Genomic DNA, 12,911 nt, shown 5'->3' with positions numbered 1-12,911 from the left:
TGATTTTATATATAACTCTCTTTTCTCTTAAGTAATTAATTTCTTTCTTCTCTTCAGTAACTTTAGAGTTGAGTGAACCAGACAGCATGGTCACCTGAATTACTGCTTCGTTACTGAATTACACATGTTTACTGCTTTACTGGAGGATTGTTTAACTTGAGTTCCTGCAAAACAAACAAACAAAAAAACCACTCATGCTATCCTGAACAAGTGTAACAATCTAGGTGCGTAAGCAGAAACTGGCATGCTTCAATGGTGAAGAACTGCTACAAATGTAAATAAACAGTGCACGTACTCACAGAACCACCAAACTATTGGCATATACTCTTTGAACGTGGATAGCAGTAAACTACACAAACAACACATTATTTCTAACAATACTTTGTGAGACAATAGCAAATATATAGTACAATGGACAGTTTCAAAGCCCTAATTCTTCTCTTCCTCACACCACTTTACTGTAGTGTAACTCACTCATATGGATTACACCAGAGTGAGATCAGAATTGAATCCACTGCCTTCAGTTTGACCATTGCTCTTGATTTATACTAGTGCAAAAGAAAGGAAAATCAGACCACTTGGGTGTTGTGAGGATAAATACATTAAAGACTGAGGTGCTCAGATACTCTAGTGATAGAGGCCGTAAAAATACGTAAGATAGATAGACAGCATGCCCTATGCATGAGCCACTGTACAAAGGCACTCAGATCTTTCCAAACCTATATTAACTTCCAGCTAAAGTAAAACAATAGTTTTACTGAAGGCTAGGAAAATGCAAAATGTAGCTTATCTCAAAGGGATTGTCACTTAAATATTTTATAGTGTTAATTACTAAATTCAATATATAAACAATATATAAACTTCAACTGCTTGCTTTGCTTGTGAAGAGTAGCCTGTTGTTAGCAAATTTATTTTACTTCTATTTGTACCACAGTTAAATATGCATGCCTTTCAAAAAGGTACATTTCATTTTAATTCCTCTTATTTATACTAATATATGCAGATTTAAACAGTTTATATTGAGTGTAAAAACAAATTGCGCCATATTCTCCAGATACTGGAAATGGCTCACTCTGCCTGTCCACCAGCAACACTGTTTGTTTACTATTGCAAAGTTCACAAGGTAATTGCCTCATTATCTGTTCATCTAATTTCACAGTGAAATGACAATCCTTAGGTACTGAGGTCTTGGCCCGTCAAAAATTATACTGTCTCTAATTTTATATCTGATTTTGGGTAATCTTAATTTGCTTATCTGAGTTCTCATATATTGGCTACATTACTGGATTCTATTAAAATCTCCACCAGTAGTCAGAGATTTAAGGCTGAATTATTGAATGGAGACTTATTGAATTATTAAAACATTATTGCCAATGTGAGCCAGTAAAACGATAATTAAAATACACGAGATTAATATGACTTTTTAGCACTTTCTATGTAATTTGAATTAAAACTGAATATGTATTGCACATGCATAATATAAAACATCCTATCACTCTGGCTAGTGTAACAAAAATGTATCCTGGTAGTAGCATTTTCCCCTTCTGTGCAATTACACTAATCTCAAAGGTAAAGTGTTTTCATACTTAAAGGTTATAACAGTAAAAATAATCGTGTGAAGTTTGCTCAGTGGCATAAATGTAATTATTATTATTTTTATAATAAATGTGCATTATCTTTTATTCTGCTCTAAATAGTACCCTCGGTATGTAGTTTCATTCTACTGTAAATACTGAAAGTCATTTCCCTTTCAGAAAAAATTTGCATCCTGCAAAGAATATCTTTTAAACCCTCCACTCCAATCTCCTAATTCTGTGTCAAATCTCTCTGGCTGTGGAAAATGCCTAAATCTGAATGATTGCTGGACGGTGGTATCCATTTTTTTAAAAACCTCTAGTTTGTCCCTTCAGAAGCATCAATGAAAGATTTTTAGATGTGGTTTAATGTATTTGTCAATCTCACTCCATGTAAATGATCAGAAATGTATTATTGGGTGTGAATTTTGGGTTGCATGAGGAAAATCTGTGTCATTTTTTGACTCCAAGAGCCTGAGCACCTGGAAATAACATTGAGTTCAGTAGGAGTTGCAGGCACTCGATGCCTCTGGGAACAAGACTCAAAGTGACTGGATTTGATGACCTAAGTCAGTATTTCCTAACCTGTGGGTTGTGACTCCCAGTATTAGGGGAAGTTGGGTGTCATGGGACATTGCAAAAACAGGGGAGAGGGGCCTGTCTCAGTTGAAGTGACTTCTGTCTCACCGGGCTGGCTGGGCTTGGTTCCCCAATCCAGGCTTTGTAACCTGGCTCCTGGTGCATGGAGTCACAAACACCACTCCCTCGAATTTGGCCCGACCAAACCTGAGCGGCACTGCAATGTGACCCCATACTGAAGGGTGAATGTGTGGTGGGCTTGCACTGCAACCCTTCCATTCATGCCCTAACCCCCAGAAGCAGCACCTGACTCTTCCAACATGCTGGAGTAGCACTTGACATCCCCGTTCCCCCCCCACACACACTTACTTTTAATTTTCAACCATCTCATCTCTCAGACCCCACATTAACAGAGGCGAGTCCAGAGGCAGCATGAAAATGTTTGAGAGCCCCTAATCTAATTAGTCAGACCTAGGATCAGGAAAAGTATAGAAAACCCTCTGATTTCTTCTTACTGTCTCCTAGTTTTCCTTTTCTATGTGGAAAAAACAAACAAACATTGCTCTTGCACGCAAATATAACTTATTTAAAGATTAAACTAAATCAGGAATTCTGGTGGAGGTGTAACACTGCAGCCTGTAAGCATTTTTATTCTGCATTCAGAGATCTCCCCTATACATCATCTTACATTTCAAGCTTTTCTTCTCAGATCCATTGTATAATTATGTATAAGGCTTCATAATTAAAACTCTTGCCAGGCATTTCGCTTTTATCTATGAAACAAGAATGTTGATCCTAGCAAATACTGAGGCCTGGTCTACACTACACTGTTAGGTCAATGTAAGACAGTTTAATCGACCTAATTATGTCAGTGTCTACACTACAGCCTTGTCCCATTGATGTAAATGCCCTAGTACACCAATATAACAACTCCACCTCCATGAGAGGCCTGGGGTTTATGTTGGTGTAGTTAGGGTGACGCAGTGTCTAGACAGACATTGTGTTATTTACATCGATGGTTAGGACGTGGACCACCAACCCAAGGAGGGTAGTGTGGACATGCACCACTGCAGCAGTTACTACAGTGTCTGTATGTCTATTTAACATAAGTCAATTTAAGTTTTTAGTGTAGACATGCCCGGAGTTTCATTCTTTTATGTTGAAAGAAATAGATTGCCCAACATTGTGGTTTTCTTCCAACGTTGTGAATAGCTTTTGGATATAAATTTGTTTTTCTTTAAACTCTCTCTGGTATGAGCAGTGTCTTCTGTTAAGGCGAACAAGGTACATGTTGCATAAAGGTTCTTACTAGAACTGAATGAATTAATATTCATTGGGAATTTAGCTCTAGTTTCTGTTTGTGAATTGTTTTTGAGCAAGTACTCATTTCAGTTGACATATGTAGTGAAAGTAGATATTCACCAAATAATTTGGACAAATACTTTTCAGTGTTTGAAACCATACCCTTTGACTACTTGCTTTTTATGGTTTATAACTGGTCCTAAGTTACATGACAATATGTATGCTTCCTGATTGGATATAAGAAACTTTTTGAACGGGTAACAAATGATAAATAGCAAACATCGAATCAATGAACAAAAAATAGTGCACTTCAGGTAAGAATTGTTGATGAGTAATCTTCCAGGCTAGGAATCATGAATCATTCAGGATTCATGAACATTTTCAGGAGCTAATGGCAATTGTCACAAACACCGAATAATAGGGCCCCAAGAATAGGAGCAGAGTGAAGCTGGCCCATTTATTTACAAATGTATTCAAGCACCTGTATTTCCTTAATCCCATATAGATTTTAGTTCCTGTTGCTACCGGTAGCTTTGAAATACCTTTTCCCCTCCGCATCTTTGACTTTAGGCTCAGAAACCACAAACTTAAATACACTCTGAAATTTAGTTTAAAAAAATGGGTTTGAGGATGGCTTTATTACAGATGAATAATGAGATGCAGGTCTTCCCTGCAACATGTATCCTTTAACCTGACTGTGCCAGCTTGGCCAGCTTGGCCAGATGCATTACTCTGTTTATTGGGAAGATTTATCTCAGGCATCCTGCACAGTGAACTACTGAAGATTTTTTTTTAAAATGATTGGGAACAAAAATGTGAAGAAGGCAGGTATGAAAGTATGAGGCCTTTTGTTTCCTCTTCTCTGTGCCTTTAAATTCCTAAGCACACCCACTGTGGGCAGGGTTTGGCAGCTGTTTTGTTCTCCAGGTTCCAAGCACTGTCGGAGGAGACACAGGCTCGGCATTCACAGAGACCTTAACTTCTGTTCTTCCCAGATTTTTTGTTCTCTTAATCTAAAATAAAAGGTCATTCAGATCAAAAGATTCTGTTTTCTCATTGTGTGTTAATGAACAGAACAACAAGGGCATCTTTTAGCTCTTTACTAATAAAACTAGCAAGTTCCATCTGTAGGTCTCAAAGCACTTTGGAAAGATGGTTAGCATCATCATCCCTCATCTACATGTGGGGAAACTGAAACCCTAACCGAAGTTGTAAGCCATGCCTGCTCGGCGTGGCACTCTGTCCCCCTCTAGTGGTGGCTAGGCCAGGTAGAGATTGATGAGATCTCTCTTAGCCAAGGCTGTAGCAGTGTGTCTTTTAGCTCAGGCAGTAGAAGCTAATGCATTAAGTTCAAGAGATCCTAGTTTGGATCCCAGCCGATGACGACCGGGGTCTGATGGCACTACAAAGTGACTTGGCCAAAGTTATCCAGCAGGCCCGTAAGAGAATTAAGAATAGAATTCAGCTCCCATGAGCTTCCCTCAAGTGCCCTCTCTCACAAGCTATGTCATCTGCCTCTTTTTAAACCTCATGGCTCTCTTAACTTTTGTAAATACTTTGCACTTGGGGCTAAATACCATCTCCCTATCATTGCCATTCCTCCGCAGGTAAACAAATCCCAAAACACAGTGAAATAGTGATATTCGTTTGCTTGGGAAGGGGCTATGCTGTAGTGAGACCATACAGAAAGATACTTGCAGATTGCCAAACACTACATTGCAATGGTGTCTTCCTCAGAGAGGAGCTAAGCGACAAGGCTAGGGAGGTTTACAGGTATATGCAATGACACCAAAAGCTGTCTGGATCTATCAGCCAAAAACCCTGTGTGGGAGGTGACAAGGACCACAATCGACGCTTCAGTCAGCCGCAGGCTGTAGTAGCTGCTGTGTAGTTCCAGTCCTGCAAAGACTTGCCTTTGCTTGATTTTATGCATGTGAGCCAACCCATTGACTTCAATAGAACTGTTCATATGTGAAAAGTTAAACATGTATCAGTCTTTGCTGGGTCAGAGCCTTAGATTGGACTATCTTTGGGGCAGGGTCTGTCCTTGCCTCTGTATTTGAAAATGTCCGGGAACATTTTGGGTTCTACCGTAACTTAAATAGCAATTAAGGGTGCTCAGCACTACAACTGGCCAAACAATTTTCATCAAATCATTTTTCCATCGAAACCAAAATGTTTCATGGAGATGTATCAGTTTAGAAAATTTCATCAGAAAGGTTTCACAGGATCAGAATGGAATTTAGAGCAAGACCTGCCCCATGATAGCCAATAGCCCAGTGGTTAGGACACTCACGTGAGAGGTAGGAGACCAAAGGTCAAACATCTGCTCTGCTTGATTTAGCATTGAGATTTGAACCTGAGTCTCCCACCTCTGAGATAAGAACCCTCCCCAGAGGGCCATTGGCTATTTTGGAGGTGGGTAGGGGTCTCTCTCTCTTCCTCCTTCCTCACCCCCATTTCATTTTTCAATCCACATCAGAACAAAAATGAATTTTGAAATCTCAAAATTGTCTGCAAAATTGAATGATTATTTTCTGGCCAACCTTATGCTTCTCAGGTGCTCAGTAGCTCAGAGGATCTGGCTCAAAGTTAAGCTCTGTGAGGACCAATTAAAAACTGACTCAGGCCCTCTGGATTTGTTCCATTATTGTTAAGTGACTAAAGCTCAGAAATAGTTCCTTTATGATTTTTAACTTTCCATTTTAACCTTGAATCCATAGATAGAAAATTATATTTTCAAATAGAACATTGAAAGAGAACATTTATTTATAAATATGAGTTTTACCATTTAGATTAGGGATATTGCAGTGCTTTATTAAATCAACCAATCTTCACAGTTTGCATGTTTTGTGATATTGCTGATAAAGCTTCGGGAGATGCATATCTCACTGAGCATCATTACAGCTCGCTGATGATCTATCTCATCTTAATTCCACTAGCACTCCCACTATTGGAGAAGATATTGTTCTGATTAGGCCTATTTACATGTTAGATGTTTTCAGCAGAACCAAAAAGGATAATTTCTTGGAAATCTATGATTAAAGCTATTTTCCTTCACTTAGATGTTGACATTACATCTGATATAATGCCTGCTATAATACTACAGTATTCCCAGTAGAATATGATCTAGAGAAAATAAGTATTTTATCCAGAGTTTACCAAGGAAAAATTAGAAATACATAGAAAACCTTATTTGGCACTTTTAAGACAAATCATATAAATATTACAACATTTTAATTGCATACAGTTGTATGATTTTTTTTCAAATGTAGATTACATTGCATCTAGTTAACTACTATCATATAAGCACCATCATTAGAATTCTGAATTATCATAATAAAGCCAGAATATATTTTCTAAGTACCAGGGGATGGGACCAGGATCTAGTTTGTATTTTGTCTTTGTATTTATAATTGGATGATATCAGAAATAAAGATCCTTTTTATTTTATTTGTCTGTGAAAATTAGCTTGTGGTGGAGTCTGGCATGAATATTTGTTTTAGCCTGAGTCAAGTATTTGCTGTGCTTTCAGAAGTGTTGGACCAAATAAGTCCCTGGTGTAACTCCACTGATTTCAGTGGCACAACTCAGATGAGTAAGGAGTATCCGAGTAAGTATGAGCTTGAGGATCTAGCTTTATGTTTCCATAAACACATTGCAAACAAATTAGTTCTAATTCATTTTTCATTTTAAGTGAATCTCTGAAGTCTCATAAATGCAATTTTACATGTTTATAAACCTACCGACCTCCCAATTTGTACCCTAATTATGTTTTGTTATTGTTGTTATTAGTTTATTCTTGCTATGGATATTTTCATCTAGTTTGAAATTGATGCTAATGTTCCCTGACATACATCCTGACATATATTAAGAAAGCAGAAAACGAAGTGACAGAACTAATTAAAAATCCATCTGTTCAGCTAATTTAGAGGTGTGCCAAACAATTCAAATGAAACTTGGACAGCAGCAAATCACATTCACCTGTACAGTTGGTTCAGCAGTTGCAGCCCTCCGTGCTGTTAATTGCTTCAAAAGTACCCCTACTAATCAATTCAGGGACTGCACTTCGTATGGTGGGTATGCTAACCACAGCTATTACTCTTTGAATGGAAATACCTCATGTAAATACATCCAGTAAAGTAACACAAACATGAACTTACAGAAATCTGCCACATATCACATCAATACATTCCATTAGCTGTACTGACTATGTTCTACAAGACACATAACCATGCCATGTATCATCTCTAAAGGCATCATAGGAAATATTTGCCATGAAAGGGAACAGTTAATGATGACGGATCAAACTTATCCCAAGTGCAAGCTTATCAGAGTCAATGGAGTTGTACCAAGAATAAATTTGACCAATGTGATTATACCATATTTAACATGTCGTCTTGCAACCAGGCTGCACCATGTTATTGTTCTGCATGCAGAAAAACGTTCAGAAAGCATTTACTGGGTGGGCACAATTTTTACAAAGGAAAGTTAAAAGTGAGCATGTTTCAGTCTGCTGAATTGGGGTCTGTCACATGACAGCAGTAAAGGATCACAATATGAGTTACTTTCTCCTAAGGAAATGTATTAGAATATGAACAGTGTTATCCTGAAAGCTACTCTGCCTCTGTCTCTCTGCTTATTTTTAAAAATTCTGCCTAGAACCTTCCTGTATCCCTCCTGTCTGGCTTCCTGTTGCAGATTGAAAGAAACAGTATACATATGGGATGGTTGAGGTACACTTAATCCTACCTCAGCAGCAGGAGATGGACTAGGTGACCTCTTGAGGTCCCTTCCAGCCCTTCATTTCTGCAATTCTATATCTATCCCCACCAGGTCTGTCTCATGCAAACAGTATGTCGACTAGTAAACATAAATAGCCCTGGTGGTATAGATGCATCCAGAAGTTGGGATGAGGGGGATATACTACTGATCCACATTTTCACTAATTTGTTGATGTCCCATTCAATGTGGCTGCAGGTCTCCTGCATTTTTATTCCTCTTGCTGTGGTCTCCATTTCACAGTGCAGCAGGAAGCTATGGAGTAAACAGGCCAGAGCAATTTGCAGAACAGGTTGGGGGAGGAGCAGGGAGGCAGGCACTCTGTAGGGAGGTCTTTGGAGTTGGTATCAGGATTTCCAGTAGGACATTTGGCTTTCAGTTGTTGGTAGGCCATATGCTTATCCACTCCTCAAATCTGCACATTGAAAAGTGATGTCATACATCTGCAGATTTTTCCCTCTGTATTTTGTGCTTTTTCTATAGAGACAAGAGGCGGCATTGCAGACATAAGCACTAGGAACGAGAGGCAACAGAGAGCAGAGGTGGCTTAGCAGGAAGAACTCAGAAGACAAGAAGGCATCTAGTGGCTGGTAGACCAAGAAGAGAGCAGAGTAAATCTGGAAACTGGTGAGAAGAGGTCTTGGGATATTGGCAGTGCAGGCAGGATAGAGGTAAAATAAGAGGAGAGAGAAGGGTGAACAAAAAAAAGAGGTACTTGAAGGGAAAGTGTGGAGGAAGCGGATAGTGGAAGTAGAAGAGGGAAAGAGATTGGAGGAAGGAGAGAGAAATAGCATGTTGGACCCCTAACAAGTTTCCAGTGTGCCTAATAGCAAAATTCTTCAGTGGAAAAAATGGTGCCCAATATACTCCACAATGATTCATAAGAAAATGTGTCCCTATCCATATGAAGCTGATAGAGTGTTCTATACAGACGTGAGATTGTGTAAAAGTTGAAAACTGATACAAAACTCTTAATGAGGAAAAAAGAAAACGAGAAAGCATTCCAGATGTTGTTGGAAGTTCTAATTCATTTAATGCTGTTTATTACATGATCAGGAGACTTATGGAATAACAAGAAACTGTCTATGCACAGATGTATATAAGACAGATTTGCTAGGAAGGCTGTATGGCCCTGACAATGGAATCTGATCATTAGTTTAATTATCTGACTTTGTCCATTTGAAATAATCATGCATCACCCAATGGTGACAGTGACACCTTTTGAAGCAAAGAGATCCACACAACATAGAACTACACCTCTGGAGTAAATCCAAACTCAAATTACCAGCTAGGGACATCACAGTTTTACTGACTGTCACAGGATTGAAAGGTGGATAAGGAACTGGTGAAAGGGAGACTACAGTGGGTCATACTGAAAGATGAACTATCATGCTGGAGACAGGTTACTAGTGGAGTTCCTCAGGGATCAGTCTTGGGACCAATCTTATTTAACATTTTTATTAGTGATCTTGGAACAAAAAGTGGGAGTATGCTAATAAAATTTGTGGATGACACAAAATTGGGAGGTATTGCCAATACAGAAGAGGACCAGACTATCATACAAGAAGATCTGGACAACCTTAAAAACTGAAGTAAAGAAAATAGGATGAAATTTAATAGTGCAAAATACAAGGTCATGCACTAAGGGACCAACATCAAGAATTTTCGCTGTAAATTGGGAACTTATCAGTTGGAAGAGACAGAGGAGGAGAAAGTCCTGGGTGTATTGGTTGATCACAGCATGAGAATGATGCAGCCATGAAAAAGGCTAATGCAGTCCTAGGATGTATAAGGGCTTGTCCACACTTACCTTGTAGATTCAGCGGCAGTTGACCAGAGTTACGCAAGCTACGCAAAAAATTTGCGTAACTCCCGTCGACTTCTCAGCTGCTGTTCTGCGTGCTGTCTTCACTGCACTGTGTCCATTGATGCAGCGCTATGCCACTTGACAAGGTGGTCTTAATACGTCGATTTCTGGATTGACTGACTGGGTCTTCACTGACCGCTCAGTCGATCCAGAGAAATCGATCTAACCCACCATCAGTGAAGATGTAGCCTAAGGCAAGGTATTTCCAGTAGAGATAGGGAAGTGTTAGCACCATTATACAAGACACTGGTGAGACCTCATCTGGTCTCATCTGAGACCTCATCTGGAATACTGTGTACAGTTCCCATGTTTAAGAAAGATGAATTCAAACTGGAACAGGTGCAGAGAAGGGCTACTAGGATGATCAGAGGAATAGAAAACCTACATTATGAGAGGAGATTCAAAGAGCTTGGCTTGTTTAGCCTAACCAAAAGAAGGGTCAGGACAGATATGTTTGCTCTCTATAAATACATCAAAAGGATAAATACCAGGGAGGGAGAGGAGTTATGGAAGATAAAAGCCAATATGAACACAAGAACTAATGGATATAAACTGGCCCGCCCACTTCCCGGATCTCAAGTAGTAGCTCTCTCCGGTAGCCATCTAATCTGACTCTGTCACACCACTTACTAATTAACAATGTGTAATTTATATCAACAGCTACGACTCTGTGTAGTCCACTATATAGAATATAGTAATTTCTTTAAAAAGAAAATTGTATACAGCAGTGTAACAGTGGAATTATATGATCCCCCACCCATCACCTTAATACCAGACCACCTCCTAAGTATTTGTGGTTCTTATCCACACAACACACTGTGAGCTGGAGAAGGATTATTATCTGCATTTACAGCTGGGGATTTGAACTTGTACAGAGGTTAAGTGACTTGCCTAAGGTCAGATAGAAAATCTGGCAGAACCAGGAACTTAACCCAGATCTCCCCAGTCCCCTTCAGTGCCTTATCCCAAGATTATGTCATACTGGATATAGTGCAAAAGCACTATACAAGCACAGGTTTGAAGCAACCGCTTCCTATAAGGAAGAGGACAGGTAATATTTGCCCTTATTGCTCCCTTCTTAAGGGATTGCCCCAGAGTAGCCCTGCTACTGGAAGTTGTCTTCATCAGCACATCTCAGTGCAAACTGGTCAACCCATCTCTAGCCACTGACCCCCACTGCTGGGGCTGTGAGAACTTTATGCAGCTGTCACACTTTCTCTTTGGGAATTTTCTGCCTTTGAAGTTCCTGCACCCCACACTATCTCAGTAGAAGATGGCATATCTCGAGGCAGAATCAGACTTGTGATGTAGATTTTTTTAATAAGATGGTGTAGAGAGGAAAAATAGCATTTTGAGAACACCTGGTCAGAAATTTCTTAGCTGGTGGAACTTGAAATAGCCCCATTGACTTCTGTTGAGGTACAATTATTTACACAAGCTGACCACCTGGACACTAGAGCTTAAAAGTAGTGCATTTAAGGAAATGCAGACTGTTCGACAGACTTGCTCAATGTTCTGCAAAACGCATAAGAAATCCCTTTTCTGAGCCTGACCAATTTGTACATAGGGGCTGTCCTACTAACAAGACAAAAATCCAGCTCTCCAGGCTGTGTTGCATTTTTTTTTTTAATTCTTTGTATGGCCTTTGACAAATGTGCACATACATAGCTCGTTATTATTTTAGATAGCATGGTACTCTGGGTTGTTCTTGGTTCCACCTCTGACACTGATTTGCTGAAAAAACTCAAGCAAGACACTCAAAATGGAATTTTCAAACTTGAGGGCCTAGTGTAGGCTCCTACATAAGTAGCCTGATTATTGGAGCTGATGAGCATCTGCATTTCCCATTGATTTGCAGAACTGGGCCCAGTTCTAATACGGTTAATTTATCTTACAGTGATGTTATAAGGATTAAATAATTTGTAGGTCAGCTTCTCAGCTGGTGCTCATAAAGTGCTTTCAGATCCTCACTAAAAGGCCCTATAGAAGTGTAATGTAGCTCAGAGCTCTTAGCTCACAAACATGTACCAGGTGGATTTTAAAAATATTTAAGGTTGTATTTATACTATATAGTATGTAGAAATGGATCATTGATGTCCTTATTTAGATCAAATTTAACTTTTCTTTGAAGTAACAGTTGATCATTTTAGTGACACACAGTATTCAGTAGTGTATTCAGTTAGGAACATCAGAACTGATGGCCACACACTGTAATTTATTGAAGTGAATTCTTGCCAGTATCCAGGCTCCATCATCATCTTGATCATTGGATTGCTCATGCTCATTTTTCTCCAATGCGATCTTTGTAACTCAGTTTCACTGTAATGCAATCTTGTTTTTCCAAAAAAGATTTCATTAAAATAATCCACTTCCCAGGACTGACACCCTTAGCATAGTCACAGGCCTCAGATATTTACTCCTCTGAGAGGGAGAAAGAGGGTTTTTCATAATCAGCATAGTCTTTTGGTTTCCCTGTTTTGGCGAGACAGCAGAACTCCTAACCGCATTCGCATGTTAAAAATTTGTGCTCCTGTACTTGCTCTCCTCTATTCTTATACTTGTTTTCCTTAGTAGAAATTCTTCTGTCAAAATAGCCATCAGCTATTTCCATATGGTTTCCAACCCCTACTGGTTTCTTGTAGCAAAATTCCAATGCAACGCTTCAGATATCTTCCCCCCTACCCCACTCCTGCTAGAGCTGTTTGCCAATTATGACATACTTGAAATTAAAGCAATAGTTTTCTGCTTTGAAGAGAAGATGAATGTGTTTTCCCACTTTACTAATTATAATAGGATAGATGAGACAA

Source organism: Emydura macquarii, unplaced genomic scaffold, assembly GCF_026122565.2.
Source record: "Emydura macquarii macquarii isolate MOO-44397 ecotype Brisbane River unplaced genomic scaffold, CSIRO-AGI_Emac_v2 contig_2948, whole genome shotgun sequence".
In the NCBI taxonomy this organism is placed as follows: Eukaryota; Metazoa; Chordata; order Testudines; family Chelidae; genus Emydura; species Emydura macquarii.
Note: the sequence above shows the minus strand (reverse complement) of the source record.